Here is a 17,056-nt window from a genome sequence, read left to right as displayed (position 1 = left end):
AACAACAACACTCTAGCCATGTCCCTAATTGGAATCCATGCCTTACTTCTTGTGCATGAAATAGAATCTAGCTCATAGAAGGTATTCAATAAAAAATAAAAATAAAAAAAAAATAAACACTAAATTCTATAACCTATGCAGGCCTAATTTAACTTTTTCTTGGCTTGCTTTAAGAGAGCATATCACCTCACCTTAGAAAAGCTGTTAGTCTTCAGCGTCAAGAAGAGTAAGGATATTAGGGATTGCAAAGATTATAAAGGAACTGAATTATGGAGGCCTAGGAGAGATGATAGCCACTGTGTCACCTCAGCTCTGAGTGGCAGCCCCTGCATCTTGCCTCCTCAGAGAAGATAAAGGCACTTGAAGAAAAGGAGTCCCAGATATTTAGAGACAGGGGTAGCAATGCTGGAGAATCTCACTCACTTTGTGCCTGGAAAAATGTTTCACATAAATCATAGACTCACAGGAAAAACCTCTCCGTGTGTCTTAGAAGTATATGGGTGGGATTTGCAAGGGAATGGAGTTCTTACATAAAAACACGACTGCCGTTAGCTGATAAAATTTGATTTTATTGTTTAATGTGACTTCATTTGCCCAAGGATAGATGTGGAATCATTTGGGAAATGAATTTATAAAAACCTAAATTCTTAGAAAATGGTTTTTCCCCTATAAGATGTTAAATAGTTTAGGAAATCCTAATTGAAAAATACTTAAAATTAAAAGATGTCAGACCTAATGAAGAGCTTAGCAACCAACCCATCTGAACCCCCTGATTTGCCAATGAGAGAATTTTCCAGTCCTATTACTAATTTTTGACTGAGTTGGGTTCAGTAGCTAGGCTTGATGAGGCCTACGATGGTAGCCTTCTCTATATCAGAATAGTCATTCCCTAAAGTATGATGCAAAAGTTAGTTTTGTTCGGAGCAAAACTGGAACAAGAAGAGAAGTTCAGTTTCTGGTCAAGATGATGGAGTAGGTAAGTACTGTGCTAGCTTCCTCTCTTAACCACATCAAAATTACAAGTAAACTACAAAACACCCATCATTGAGAATCACCTGAAGTCAAGCTAAATAGTTATATGTCCTACAACTAAAGATATACAGAAGAAGTCATCTAGAGATTCATAGGAGGGGCAGATGTAGAATGAGCTGGTCCTACATCCCATGTGGCAGTTAAAAATCGGGAGGAATATCTCAGCTGTGGCGGTTCCCCAGAGGAGTGAGGAGCCCCAGCCCCACACAAGGCTCCCCAGCCCAGGGTTCAGTGCTAGGGAGAGAATCCCCTACAACTTCTGGCTGTGAACACCAGAGATTGTGGCTGAAGTCTCAGATGTTCCTCTTAAAGGGCACACACACAGATTTACTTGCTGGTGGACTTACTTGCTTTGAACTCCAGTGCTGCGGTAGCAGCTTGGGGGGCATTTGGGACATATGGGAGGAACTGCATTGTCTAGCTTCAGGGCAAGGTCTGAAGGGGCACCTTTCTTCCATAGAGAAGTGCTGGCAGAATCCATTGTTTCCTCATTGAGCCCTCCCTCATCCCAGCATGCAGATGCAGGTAGGCACCATATCTGAGTCTCCATCAATCTGGCTAATACCATTTGCCTTTCCTTGGTGATTCTCTGAGACCCCATCCCACCCAAAGTGTAGACTCACCAAAGCCGCTTACAGTGACTTTTCCATCCAAATGGCCTATCTTGGCTCATGCTATGGACTTTCCTAAAATATCTCAAAGGTTCACAAAACCCAAACAAGCAGTATCTGGCTTTGGCATGCTCTCTACCTCTTGGTGAGCATCCCCAATCATTGGCACTAGCAGCAGCCGGCCTCAGTTCGCAGCTTGGCCTCTTGAGGCACCTCCAAGCCCAGCATACATAGCAGCCACCTGCAGACTGCTTGTTGGTTTATGCCAGGTAGCCCTGGGCATAGGCTGCACTGAACTTAGCCTATGGCAAGGCACCTCTCAGTAGGCCCTGGAGCTAGCACACCCAGTGGCCGGCTTCAGACCAAGCCAAAGCACCACCCAGGGCTACATGGAAGGATGACACACCCAAAGGGCAAAATGGGCAGGCACCAGAGCCCTGCTAAAGCGAACCCTGCTCCATAGGCTCAGCCCCTGAACAACAGCTCCCTGCACAACAGATTGTGAGCCACTGGCCAGTCTTCACAGTCAATCAGCCTGAGGATCAATCCCTTCCACTGACATACAAACAGCAACCAAGGCTCAATAACAATGGGAGGGCACACACAACCCACACAAGAACTACAACTGGAGCACTCGGCTCAAGTGATCAGAGAGACTGTACCACTGAGTCCCACTACATAAGAACTATTACATAAGGCCAGTCTACTAAGACTAGAAGACATAACAGCCCTACTTAATGCATAAGAACAAACACAGGGAGGTAGTCAAAATAGGGAGACAAAGAAACATGTCCCAAATGAAAAATATACAACAAAGCACCAGAAAAATAACTAAATAAAATGGAGGCAAGCCATCTACCAGATGCATCTACCAGAACACTGGTTACAAGGACACTCAATGAACTTAGGGGAAAGAGTAGATAAAGTCTGTGAGAACTTTAACAGAGAGATAGAAATCATAGAAATGGAGATGAAAACATAAAAAAGAACCAGTCGGAAATGAAGAATACAATAATTGAAATTAAAAATATATCATTGAGAATCAACAGTAGAGCAGATGGAACAGACTCAAAGCAGCGATTTAGAAGATAAGGTAGCAGAAAACACCCAATTAGAATAGCAACAAGAAAAAAGAATTTTAAAAAATGAGGAAACTTTAAGAGACCTCTGGGACAACATCAAGTATACCAACATCCACATCATAGGGGTAACAGAAAGAGGAGAGAGAGAGCAAGGGATTGAGAACCTATTTGAAGAAATAATGACAGAAAACTTCCCTAACCTCGTGAATGAAATAGATACAACCCCAGGGATTTCAGAGAGTCCCAAAAAAGATGAACTCAAAGAGGTTCACACCAACACATGTCATAATTAAAATGCCAAAAGCTAAAGACAAAGAATTTTAAAAGCAGCAAGAGAAAAGCAATTACCTTCAAGGTAGCTCTCATTGAATGTCAGCTGATTTCTCAACAGAAACTTTGCAGGCCAGAAAGGATTGGCAGAAAATATTCAAGTGATGAAAAGTAAGGCCCTACAACCAAGATTACTCTATCCAGCAATGCTGTCATGTAGAATCAAAGGCTAGATAAAGAGCTTCCCAGACAAGAAAAAGTGAAAGGAGTTCATCACCACCAAGCCAGTATTACAGGAAATGTTAAAGAGGTGAAGAATTAGGAGGAGAAGAAGCGGGGAGGAGAAGGAGGAGGAAGAGAAAAAAAATATATATATATATGAATAATAAAATGACAATAACCAAATATCTATGAATACTCTCTTTAAATGTAAATGGATTAAATGTTCTAATCAAAAAACATAGGATGGCTGAATGGATAAGAAAACATATGCTGCCTATAAGGCTCACTTCAGACAGAAAGATACATGCAGACTGAAAGTAAAAGATGGAAAAAGATATGTCATAAAAATGAGGGGGAAAAAAAAGCTAAGATAGCAATACTTATACCAGACAAAAAAAAAAAGGCTTTAAAACAAAGGCTATAACAAGAGACAAAGAAAGACTCAGTAATCCACTTGTGGGTATTTATCCAGGAAAAAAAAAAAACAAAAAACAGTTATTTGAAGGGACATGTGCATCCATATGTTCTTTGCAGCATTATTTACAATAGTCAAGATATGGAGGCAACCTGGGTGTCCATCAGTGGATGATTAGATAAAGATGTGGTACATATATACAATGGAATATTACTCAGTCATAAAAAAAGAATGAAATCTTACCATCTGCAACAACATGGATGGATGGAACTAGAGGGTATTGTGCTGACTGCAGTAAGTTAGACAGAGAAAGATAATTGCCATATGATTTTACTTATATGTTGAATCAAAAGAACAAAATAAACGAAACAGAAACAAACTCATAGATACAGAGAATATTTTAACTATTGCTCAATGGGATGGGGGTTGAGGGAGCGAAAAAGGGGAAGAGGTTAAGATGTACTAAATCGTCATGGGGATGTAAAGTATAGCATTAGGAATATAGTCAATATTGTAATAACTAGGTATGGTGTCAGATGGATACTAGATTTATCGTGACGATAACTTTCTAAGTTATATAATTGTGTAATCACTCTTGTACACCTGAAATTAATATAATATTGTATGCCAACTATAATTGAAAAATTAAATTATTTTAAAAAGTAATTGATTATTGTAAAATATTCTTAGTCTACTTTAATCCAAATTATTTTCCATTATCTATTCTTTGTTATATAGCTTATGAGAGGGTTAAATACAAAGAAATAGTATTTTAGATAATTTTTTAAATAAAATTTTTATTTACTCTGAAAAAAATTAAATATTTAAACAATATTCATATATTTTGTTAGAGTGTAATATAGAATAACCATAAAGTAGTGATCAAAGCAAATTAACTTTAAATACTGATTTAGGAAGGATTCATTTGTGCTCTCTCTTAAAGACTTTGCTATTTATCTTTATGATATACTAATTCATTTCCTTTCGCTTTATATACTTTGTTTTTAAAAAATCTATTAAAATACTTGAAGTGCTATTGCTTTTAGCTGAAAAGAAAAGAAAAAGAAATAAGAAAAGTCTGTATTGAAGAGAATCAGGTACTAAGTCCTGATGTCCAGGTCAAGCCAGTCAGCATTAACGACTCCTACCAATGAACAAGCCAACTGTTTTCTATTCTCGTTAAAAGAAAGAATTACTTAGTGTCTCACAAATTTGATTTTTTCTTTAATGAAAGCCACTACAAAGAGCATACTTCTCTTGAACCATTACATCTCTAAACAAAGTGACTTTGAATTGTACGGACTAAGAGGCATCTATTTCTCTGGCTTTTTTCTATTCAGAAGAAAAAAAGAGAAAATTCATGGATAGCAATAGACTAAGGATAAGTGTACCTGAAAATTTTCATTGGGCCACTGGAGTCCTGAAATCAGACACTCCATATATATATATAGTCAGATATTTTAATTACAAAGGCAATTTCATTGCAGTGATATTCAGCCTTTCAGTCATTCAACAAATATTTATTGAGGGCCAATATCCAGTCAAGAATTATGCTGGAGATAGAAAAATCACAAGGACCTAGTAGCGCAAGGCTGTATGGAGGTGGAGAGCATGGAGGACTTCCCTAAGAAGCTGAGTCCTAATGGACAATAGTTGTTAACCACGTGAGGTCTGGGGTGAAAGACATTGCAGAAAAGGCAACAGAGAGCATGGTGTTTCAGGAACAGAAAGAAGATTGGTGAGGCTGGAGTGCTGAGTGTGGGAAAGGAGTACATTGACAAAAGAGGCTGGAGAGAGAGAAAAGTGTCAGGAGTTTGAGCTGTGTGTCAAAGGCAATGGGGAGCTATAAGAAATATCAAGAAAGTATTAAATGATTCGATTCATATTTTAAAAATCTTATTTGGCTCTTAAACATAAGAAAAGACTATCGGTGAGAACTCAGAGATACTACAGAGGTACCACTTTTCACCTATCAGATTAGCAAAAAGCAAAAAGTTTGAATAGGGTAGAGAAACAGGCAGTTATTCACATTTCTGGCAGAAGTAATAATTTGACAACATACATTAAAATCATAAATACATCTTTGACCCAGTAATTCTAATTCTCCTGCAATCACTCTCACACTACTATGCCGTGACATATGTACAATTTTATTCATTGCAGCATTGTTTGTAATAGCAAAATATCAAAAACTATTAAATGGCTAAATACATTTTTCTATCTAGATATGATGGAACACCTTGCACTTAAAACAAAAAAGAATAACTTCCTTATATGGAAAGGTTACCAAAATACATTGTATATTTTTAAAAAGTAAGTTCCAAACAGTGTATACATCATGGTATCTTTGTGTAAAAGGGAAAGACATGTTAATACATTTTATTGTATAATATGTATAAAATATCTGAGATAACACAAAACAATTCCTTACTGTAGTTGTCCGTATGGAATGGAACTGGGTGGCTGGGAGGTGGAGAGAGAAGCCATCCTTTCCTAGGGATGCCATCTTTTGTAATCTTTGCCCAAAGAGTTTCACGGAGTGTTGTGGGTAGAACCCAAAGCATGGTTGGGTGTTGGATTGGTTAGGAAGTACCAGGCATGAGTCCACTTTCAAGAAGTTTACTTGTGCAGGAGAAGAATGATGGGGCAAGGTTTTAGGTAGGGGTGAAGGAGCAATGTCAGATCAAGAAAAGTTTCTTTTAGACCAGGAACCAGACTGGAGCTTGTTTTTAAATACAGACATGGATGAAAATTGAGAGGATAAAGAGGACAATGTTGATGAAGTAAAGCAAGGGTGGAAATGAAAATATCGCAAATTTCCAATATTTTCATTTCTTTCTCTTAATTTTTCTTTTTTAATTACCTTCTATTGTTTCTAGAGTAGTGGATAATAAGTAGAACTCACGAAATTTTTTTTACTCTGATGTTATGATGCCTGGGCTCATGTTTTGAACTATCTCCTTCACTGAATATTAGCTGCCACATGATATAGCCAAAAAGAAATGCAAAAGAAAACAACATATGCTCCCATCAAAGCAAGATCAGAGTGACATGCACCTACTTTAGAAAGTGTATGCAGGAATCCCACCAACCTTATATCTCTCCCTGTCCCTGGAAGGGTAAGGAATGTTGCTCTTCCCTCCACCTCCTTGGCTTCCACTGTCAGCCCTGGGTGCTAGCGAATCCTTCGCCAAGGGCTATGCTTCCAGCTGATCTAGGCCCAGTGTAAGAGGCAGGGAACAATCTCACAAATTCTTTGAGAAATTTTTAGTGTTTTCTATGTCCCAGCATTCTAATACCCCTTTCCAGCATATTCTAAGAGAAAAATTTGACTCACACTCCCCCTAGTGACAGCGCTAGGAATGTCTTTCAATGACCTAAATCACACCTCCCTTTTAGCAAACAGAAAGAGCCAGCCCGAAATGTTGATTATTACAGGAAAATGTACCTTCAGTTCTCCAACTCCCCACTTGACACATACACTAACATTGCTTTCCTTGAATAGAAAAAAAAATCTGGCAAGCTGAATATGTAGAAATTAATAGATTGGAGAAAATGAATTTCATTCACAGTGTAATGTCACCAGATCTTCCTTGTTTTATGAGGAGGAAAGTGTTAGAAGCAGGAAGACTCTGGATATATAAAAAGGAAAAGAGAGGAACATGGAATATGCTAGACCTGTCTCAGTCTGCACTTCTTATCCCAAAGCTGAGGCAGTATGATCGCTGCTACATTTAGGCTCAATTTAAGAAGACAGATCTCATAAGATTTAGTGCACTGAGGATACAGAATCTGTGCAAAGATGACTTAAGGGGACAGTGATGGCAGTGACTAAATATTTTTCAAGCTGACACATGGAGAATTAAACTTCCTTGTTCAGAACAACTCCAAATTAATGATTGTGAACTGTTTCAGGGTCAGAACTGATGAATATATAGACTTTCTCTCCAGGAAAAAATACTTTCATACTTTATAGACTGTTGCAGAAAGAAAAATAATGGCTAATAAACATTGAAAACGATGCTCAATCTCACTAAAAATTTCAGACCAATGTAACAGGAATGTGCTATTTTTTACCTATTAATTTAAAAAAATGTTGTCAAAAGCGTGGGAAAATAGGCACCCTTATGCTATTGATTCATTATAAACTCGTACCGTCTTTTTTGAATGACACTCCACATGTTCATCTCTTTCCCATGCTATAGTTTCAGTTCCCATATCTAGGCCAATGATTCTCCAATTTATATCACCCATCCCACTCAGACCTTTCTTTGAGCTTTAAACATGACTAATCAACTGTCATCACTTGGCTGTCTCAAAGGTTCTGCAAATCCAACATATGCAAGACAGAACTCAAAAAATCCCATGAACATTGGCTCCAAATAGTATTTTCTGATGGTATGTAGCACTCTCATCCATTTGTTGTGTTAGTCAGAAATCTCAGAGGCATCCTTGACATTTCCCTCTAACTACTTCTCCCCACTTCCCGGTCACCATACCAGGTTAAGCAGTCATCATTTCTCGCTTAGACTATTGCAATAATCTCCTAACTTTTGTCCTAACATCTACTCTGTTCCTCTGATGGGTTATCCTCATTGCAGTCAAAATAATCTTTTCAAAACTTAAATCTAATCATGCCAGGCCCCCTGCTTAAAGTCCTGCAACTGCTTCTAAGATAAAGATAAAAAATCTGAAACGCAGCCTGCGGACTCTGCATTCTCACTTCTAACCACTTTTCCAGGTCCCTCTATCTCCTTCTGTCCTTCATTCTCACAGTCCAGCTCCCTGGCTCCTTTTTCTTTCTTTAAAGCTACTTTTTTCTCTTGTCACAGGGCTTTTTTATATTTCCTCTATTTCAAATTATCTTCTCCCTCTCATTACCTCATTAATTCCCACTCAGGACATAATCTTAGTTCTCTGAGGAAGGCATCCCTGTCACCCCAGTTCAACTCAGTTTTGTTACTTTGTATATGAAAATATAGAACTATGTCTTTTTTTATGGCACTTATAGCAATTTGTAATTATGCCCTAATCTATGTAATTATTTTAGTTTTATCCTTTCCTGCTACTAGACTATAATCTTCATGACAGCAGAGATCTTGTCTTTCCCAAAGTGTGGTAGTAGGTCTTAAAATAGCAAGAGGTAGGCACTGTGCGTGTGTGTGTGTGTGTGTGTGTGTGTGTGTGTTACAAAATGTGAGGAAGAAAATATACAGAAAGGTTAACAGTGGTTATTTCTACGTAATGGGTTTAGGCATATTTTTTTCCTTCTTTTATTTGTCTGTGTTTTACATACTTTATACAATGGGTATGCACTTATTTATAACCAGATATAATCAATAAGTGTTATGTTATTAAAGTCCTTATCACTGAATTTCAGAAGAAATGCTCGTCAGCCACTTATACCAAATATGAGTGAACCACAAAGAATTATCAGAAAAAGTAAGTAAAACTAGTTTAAGAAGCCATAAATACTATTTTGAATAAAGTAGGACCTCCAAAGATTATATAGTTACGTACTTGAGGAAGCCTAGCTCCTTTAAGAATTGACTTTACCAAGTGCTAACATCAATGTGCTAGCTTTCATCAGAGGTTGCTTTAAGAAACAATCATAAAAATATATATTTCCTCATTTACTGTAAAATTGCTGTTGAGGACATTGTTTATTATATGACTCAGCGTTCGGGATATAGAGTCATCGAGTGAATCTCTTTTAATCTCAGTGCTAAACAGAGCTTTGCTTCTGCTGAAGACTCTTACTTTCTCCTCTGTGATTAAGAGAACTCTTCATTGGTTATGTTCGCCTTTTTGACCAAGAATCAGACTCGAATCCCCATTTCAGCAAATGTGTTAGCCCATATGGGTGGCATATTTGTATTCTCCTTCCCCTTGGACCTGGTTGTATATTTATAGTTTATCATTTAATTTTAACCTATTTGGGATATAAACTGTGTGATGTGAATCATTTGTAAATTGAGGGGCGCATAAATAAGTAAAGTTTGTTACATGGTAAAATATACTTCTTATGAACGTCAATAAAATGCATAATCCTTCTATTTTCCCAAGTTATCAAATCTTACTCAAGATTTTTTTTTCCCAGCACCATAGAAGTTCTATTGGATAAATTTAGATGCAGTTATACAAAACACAGACTAGAATGTCCTTAAAGTTTCTCAAACTCAGCAAAAGTTTCATGCATACATACAAAAGGAAAGTTTAAATACAATAAGTATAAATACCAAATATAAAGAAACATTTCCCAATTGTTAGAGCAGTCTAAAGATGGAAATGGGCTACCTTATTCCCAGGAATTTGTCTTTTCATGGCATCTAGACCACGTTCTGATGGAGGTAAGGTAGGCAGACACATATCTAAATAGCTCTCACCACCAACACTGCCCAATATCCTTGCCTCTGAAAATCTCAGTGTGAACATGTCCCTGGATTATATTGCAAATGCTCAGGGTGGGAGACTTGATGCCTAAGTTTCTCCCTCACCCATTTCCTAGCCCCAAAATGAAGGTAAGCTGGTGTCACTGGCTACTGGCTCTGTCAGTCTCTGTCACTACATGCTTCACATGTAGCCTTGGGCTATTTGGTCATCACCCATTATATGAATGGTAGTAACAGCAGGTAATACCAGTAATAAGATGTCTTCAAAGGACAAAGAAAGAATGCTAAATCAGCAGCCTTATATGTAAAAAAAAAGTTTAGGAAGCTACAAAGAAGGTAGGTACAACATTAAAATTAACACATGGTTCTCCATGAGCTCACCTACAGATCAGAGACCTAGTACTGATTTCAGCTGTTTTGCAAGCAAGGTATGATAATCGTCTGATACGTATAACCATTGAAACTATTTGTGATCTATTTTCATAAATTGCCGAGTCATTTACAGTGCCCATTTTTCTAACATTTTAGGCGTTATACTTAGTTAAGTAGACATGTTTACTCAGTGTTACCGAGCAGGATCTCTTCTGAGGTTTTGAATGAATTAGGAAAGACTTGGGGGAGAAATTTCAGAGGACTTGCGTCATTTAAAGAATCATGTCAAGTAAAGCCGTATAAGGTCATAGAACAAAGAGCAACTAGACCACCGATGACTTTAATTCTCTGAGGGTGGGAACTGTAATGACTCATTCAGACCAAAAGGGGCTCCCATGTCTGATCTCCACAATATCCTTTCATAGCTCAAGTTGCAGTCATGTCTTGGGTAGGAGGAGAGAGATACCAGGGAAGAGAGGCTCTAGGTTGAGACTGAAGTGAGGGAGGGACTGAGGACTGAGCAACTCATAAACTGCACCACCAAACCCAGACATGTCTGGACTATGTTCAGATGACTTTAGAAGAAAACTGTTTGTAAAACATTATCTTTTTTCATGGTTTGCTATTTTTCATTTTTCCTTAGTTTTATGTAGACATGTCATGGTTTAAAAAAATGGTAAAAAAAATTATAGATATTACATAAATGATAAATTAAAAGGTGATTCTCCACTTTACAAAAGGATTCTTGGTTTCACTTAAGAAAAGGTCATAGTATTTTTTTAAGTGACTGTGTCCCTTTTCGCACATAAAATATGATATCATTTTGTGTTAGTCAAGATCCCAAAAGAATATACTCCATTCAAACCAGAATAACTTATTATGTAAAAATCTCTGTAACTCAAGGTTAGTTCATCTTTAACTAAAATCTTTCACTAGAATATGTGCAATGTTATGTTAGATGCTGGGGGAGATTCAGAAGTATAAAACTTTTCTTTCTTTAAATCACTTAAGTTTAACAAAGCTTAAAGTTTCACTAGAAAGACAAGACATATGCATATGAAGTAGCAACAAGCACCAAAAGCAGAATTTGTTCTAGATTTGGGGGTGGTAGTTCACAGAAAGTTTCCTGGTGACAGTTCATAGGGTTTTTAATTTGGTTGTATGTGGATTGAAAAGACACTGGGTTTTCAATGAGAGGAAGATGGTAGACTAGGTAGAAGCAGCGTTCACCTCCTCCCAGGTACACATTGAAATTACAATCAAATTATAAAATAATCGGTATGGAGAATCACCTCAAGTCCAGCTGTTCATAACATGTATGTCTGATAATAGAAAGGAACCACATCGAAGCTGGTAGGAGGGGCAAAGTCGCACACTGGGCTGGAACTACAACTGTGGGTGGTCATTTAATCTATGTCAAAGGAGGCAAGAACACACAATGGGATAAAGACAGTCTCTTCAACAAATGATGCTGGGAAAACTAAACAGATATATGCAAACAAAATAAACAAAAAAAAAAACTTGACCATCTTCTTACACCATAAACAAGAATAAACTCGAAATAGATTAAAGACTTAAATGTAAGACCCAAAACCATAAAACTTCTAGAAGAAAACATAGGCAATAAACTCTCTGATATTACTAACAGTAATTTCTTTTCAGATAGATCTTCCCGGCCAAGGGAAACAAAAGAAAAAATAACAAATGGGACTACATCAAACTAAAAAGTTATTGTACAGCAAAGAAAACCATCAACAAAACAAAAAGACAACAAATTGATCGAGAGAAGATATTCGCTAATGATACATCTGATAAGAGGTTAATATCCAAAAATATATAAAGAATTCATACAACTCAACAACAAAAAACAAACAATCCAATTAAAAAATAGGCAGAAGACCTGAACAGACACTTCTCCAAAAAAGAAAATACAGATGGCTAATAGACACATGAAAAGATGCTCAAGGTCACCAATCATCAGAGAAATGCAAATTAAAACAACAATGAGATATCACCTCACACCTGTCAGAATGGCTGTCATCAATAAATCAAAGAACAAGTGTTGATGAGGATGTGGAGAAAAGGGAACCCTCATACATTTTTGATGGGATTGCAAATTGGTACAGCTACTATGGAAAACAGTCTGGAGATTTCTCAAAAAATTAAAAATGGATATACCTTTTGACCCAGCAATTGCACTTCTGGGTATTTATCCAAAACAATAATTCATAAAGATCTATGTTCCCCAATATTCATGGCAGCACAATTTACAATAGCCAAGATATGGAGACAACCTAAATGCCCATCAACAGACGATTGGATAAAGAAGTTATGGTTCATATATACAATGGAATATTACTCAGTCATGAAAAAAACGAAATCCTATCATTTGCAATGACATGGATGGACCTAGAGGTTATTATGCTGAGTGAAATAAGTCAGACAGAGAAAGATAAATATCATATGATTTCATTTACATGTGGAATCTAAGGAACAAAAAGAACAAATTAATCAAAAACAGACTCACGAATATAGTGGACAATTTGGTGACAGACAGAGGGGAGGGGTGTCGAGGGACTGGGAGAATGGAGTGAAGGGTTAAAGAAGTAGTTGATAGATGGTCACAGGGATGGGAAGCATGGCATGGGGAATACAGTAGCATTATTATATTGGCTAGGTGGAAAACCAGAGGAGAGAAGGAGCAATTAAGGGGATCGTTTTATAAACGATATAAATGTCTAACCAATGTACTATATACTTGAAACTAATTAAAATAAATAAATAAATTTTTTTAAAAAAGACACTGGGTTTGAAAATCTATAAATTTGTTTTTCTGTTACCTGTGACATCAATGTTTTACTTGTTTGTTTGTCCCAATTAAATATCATTCCTTACTAGCTGAAGTGAGTCCCTATTGACCAAATAATTAAAAAAAAAAAAAATCACATCATCAAAGTTGTCTCATTAAAAACATCCTCTGATGTTTCCCTACCCCTTCAGTGCTCTAGGTAAAAAAAAGCGAAGAGAACATTTTGACCTGAAAATCAGAAATACACAAGCCAAACTACTATGCATATAAACGGTAGGGTGGCGATGTAATTTAGTCACTGTCTTTTTCCTTCCTTGCCTCATTCACGCAGTTTTTTTTTTTTTTTTTTCAGTAGCCATGTCATTGCCAGTAAAGACAAGGATGACCTAGAAATCTCCTTGTGGTATTCTCAATTACTGACCTCACCAAGGGAGAGTAGGTGAGAATACCACAAAATGCTTAAAGGACCACCTAATCCTAAAGGCATTTAATCCTCCCAAAACAAAATTTTGTGTGACTCACCAGGATAAAGATCAAACCTCCATCTTCTTTTCCATAGCAGATGTAGTTACATAGGAAACTGGTTGGAGCTAAGTACCCAGATAGGATAGAGACTAATATTTTAGTTGCAAGGTAAGATCTTGAATATTAATGAATTCTTGTACTTTCTTTTTCTCTCCTAAAATATTTACTGTTTTTGATTACTGTTTGGCTACACAAAAGAATCATTTGGAAAGCTTTTTTAAAATGCTGGCTCCTGTATCCCACCCTGGACCAATTAAATCAGGACCTCTGAAGGTGGAGCCCGGGAACTGTTACATGTGCAAGCTCTCAAGGTGATTCCAAGGTTTAATCAGTGTTTGGTACCAGTATAGTATGAGGCACTCACCTGGTTTAAATGAGAATCAAGATCTAGGTGAAAATGAGTGTCCTTGTTTTGTGGTTGGAGCAGAGAGCATGCTGGAGTATTGGTATAAAAATACTTGAGTTTGTAATTAGTCCCAGGAGAACAGTTTTTATAATCCTCGGACAAACATGCAACTATAATCCTTGGATGCCCATGCAATTTGAGACTGAATGAACCACTACTATTGTCTCTATATTTAATAGTCAGCATTCTGTTCTCACAAAGAGCTTCCCCATCTTCCATGTTTATTTAATTAGCTATTTGTTAGTATGAACTGATGGATTCTTAATTTATTCAATGGGTTATAATCCACCGATAATCGAATTATCCCAATTGGCTCAAATTGGTTCATGTGTCTTTTGTGACATGATCCCGTTACTTTATTCTGACTTTCTGACATTCGATTACCACGAGATGTTCCAGATTCATCTTGAACTCTTCCTGCCCCAGCCCTAGTGTCAGCAATTACACTAAAAAGCCAAGATTCCTTGTAGTGGAAGATGATATTTAGAAACCAGGATCTGTAATCTAGCTTTGTTCATTGCAACTGTGGTGCCATTGTTTCTAAGTCTGGGTATATATTTATACTTATGTGTATATATGTACATATTTAAGTACATATGTACAGGATCCCTCTGAATTTTAACTCTCAAAGTTGTCCACACTGACCAACATCCAGCAATTCATCAATTATAGTTCAGATTTTCCTACCCCAGCCCTGATTTCCTTATCAGTTATCACTCATGAGTCTCTGCTCTAGTAAAGCTACGATGACCTGTGTTCGCCTGTCTCACAAATCTTGGGGACAGCAATTTGCCTTGTGTCCTCACCTCTCTTATGGATCCAAAAAGAGTTCATTTTTCAGTCTGTTCAGCCTTTTACTTGTTGTTAGAACAGAGTCCCAATTCCTTGCATGCAGAACCTGAAAGCAGAAGACTATTTTGTACTTCTTTTTTATGCAACAGTGTATCTCAGAAATAACTCTGTATCACAGAAGTCTTTGTCATTATTTTTTTAAAAGCTGCCCACTATTCAATTATGTATATGTACAATAGTTTATTTAGCAGCCTCTCTATGTTTGGGCATTTAGGTCATTTCTAATATTTTGCAACTGCAAGTAATGCTGTAATGAATAACCTATTGCGCATGTATTTTTATATTATTGGAGCTGTGTCTCATGAGTACTGCTATGGTCTGAATGTTTATTTTTCCCCAAAATTCACATGTTAGAATCCTATCCCCAAATGTGATGGTTTAGGAGCTAGAGCCTTTGAGTGGTGATAAAGTTGTGAGGGTGGAGCCCTCATGAATGGGATTAGTGCTCTTATAAAAGATCTCTATAGCCACTTCCATGTGGGAAATACAAGTCTGCCCTCAGCAGACCATGCTACACCCCAACCTCAGACTTCTAGTCTCCGGAACTGTGAGAAATAACTTTCTATTGTTCATACAGCACCCAGTCTGTGGTATTTTTTCTACAACTATCCTGAACAGACTAAGATCGATACATTCCTAGAACTGAGAGTACTAGATTAAAGGGTAAATGCATATACAATTTTGTTAGATTGCCAAATTTCTCACCATAACAATGTATAAGACTGACTGTTTTCCTACACACTTATTGACAGAGTATATTGAGCTTTTAAATATTTGCCAATCTGATAGAGGAAAAATAGCTCAGTAATGTTTTAATTTGCATTTCTCTTATAAATGATGAAATGTCTCTTTTGTGAATTGTCTGTTCATGGTTTTGCCTATATTTTTATAGAATTTTGGCCTTTATTTTCTTCATTTCTTTCTCTAATTTTGTTTAATTGAGATAAAATTTATAGTCAGTTAAATGCACAAGACTCGATTGCATACTTCAGCGAGTTTTCACAAACATATACATACCTCTGTATTATCGCAATCTCAGTCAAGATACAGAATACTTATCACCTCGGAAATTTTCTTATGCTCCCAGTCAATCTCCACATCCCATAAGCAATCCCAAGTTTTGACTTAAATCATATGGTATGTACTTTTGTATCTATTTGATTGCTTTTGCTCAAAATAATGTTTTTGAGATCCATCCTCACAGGTACATATAAAAATCATTCATTCCTTTTAATTTTTAGTGCATAATTCAGTGGCATTTATTGCATTCACATTGTTGTGCAACCACCAACCTACCTCTGTACAGTTCCAAAAGAAATTTCATCATCCTAAAAGAAAACTTCATATCATTAAACAGTCATTGCCCATTCTCCCCTTCTAGCCCCTGACAAACACCAATCTGCTGGATTTACTTAATCTGCACATTTTGCATAACTGGGATCATATCATATGTGATCTTTTGTGTCTGCCTTATTTCCCTTAGCATAATGTTTTCCAGTTTCATCTGTATTGCAGTATGAATCAGTACTTCATTCCTTTATGACTGACTAATATTCCATTCTGTGTTCATGCCATATTTTGTTTATTTATTTTTTGGTTGATAGACATTTGTTCCCATCATTTATCTGTTGTGAATAGTGCTGCTATGAACATTTTGTACAAGCATTTTTTTGAGTACCTGTTTTCCCTTCTATTGGGTATATACCTAGGGTTAGAATTGTAATGGTAATTCTATGTTAACTTTTTGATGAATCACCACACTGCTTTCCACAGAGGCTGCACCCTTTTATATCATCCAGCAATGTGCAAGGGTTCTAATTTCTCCACATCCTCACCAACAGCATTCATTCCTACTTACTGCTGTTAATATTCCATTGCATAAATATATCACAATATGTTTATTCATTTTCTTATTAATGGACATTTGGGATATTCGACTGTCATGAATAAAGATACTCTGGACATCCTGTTCAGTCTTTTTTGTGGATATATGTTTTCATGTCTCTTTGGTAAATACCTAAGATTGGAAATGCTGGCTCATAGGATAGGTGTACTTATGTTTAACTTT

General features: G+C 36.8%; 1 long non-coding RNA gene across 1 annotated transcript in view; it reads right to left on the bottom strand.

Annotated features, from left to right (window-relative positions):
- The window catches only part of LOC120594791 (uncharacterized), a 20,435-nt gene extending 13,341 nt beyond the window's left edge, over window positions 1-7,094 (bottom strand). The window contains exon 1 of the long non-coding RNA XR_005650694.1: window positions 6,725-7,094. This is a non-coding gene — a long non-coding RNA (uncharacterized LOC120594791). The remainder of the gene's footprint in view (window positions 1-6,724) is intronic.
- Between the last annotated feature and the right edge of the window lie 9,962 nt (window positions 7,095-17,056).

This window comes from Pteropus medius, unplaced genomic scaffold, assembly GCF_902729225.1.
Source record: "Pteropus medius unplaced genomic scaffold, Ma_sr-lr_union100, whole genome shotgun sequence".
Taxonomy (NCBI): Eukaryota; Metazoa; Chordata; class Mammalia; order Chiroptera; family Pteropodidae; genus Pteropus; species Pteropus medius.
This window is presented reverse-complemented; position numbering and strand designations above follow the sequence as displayed.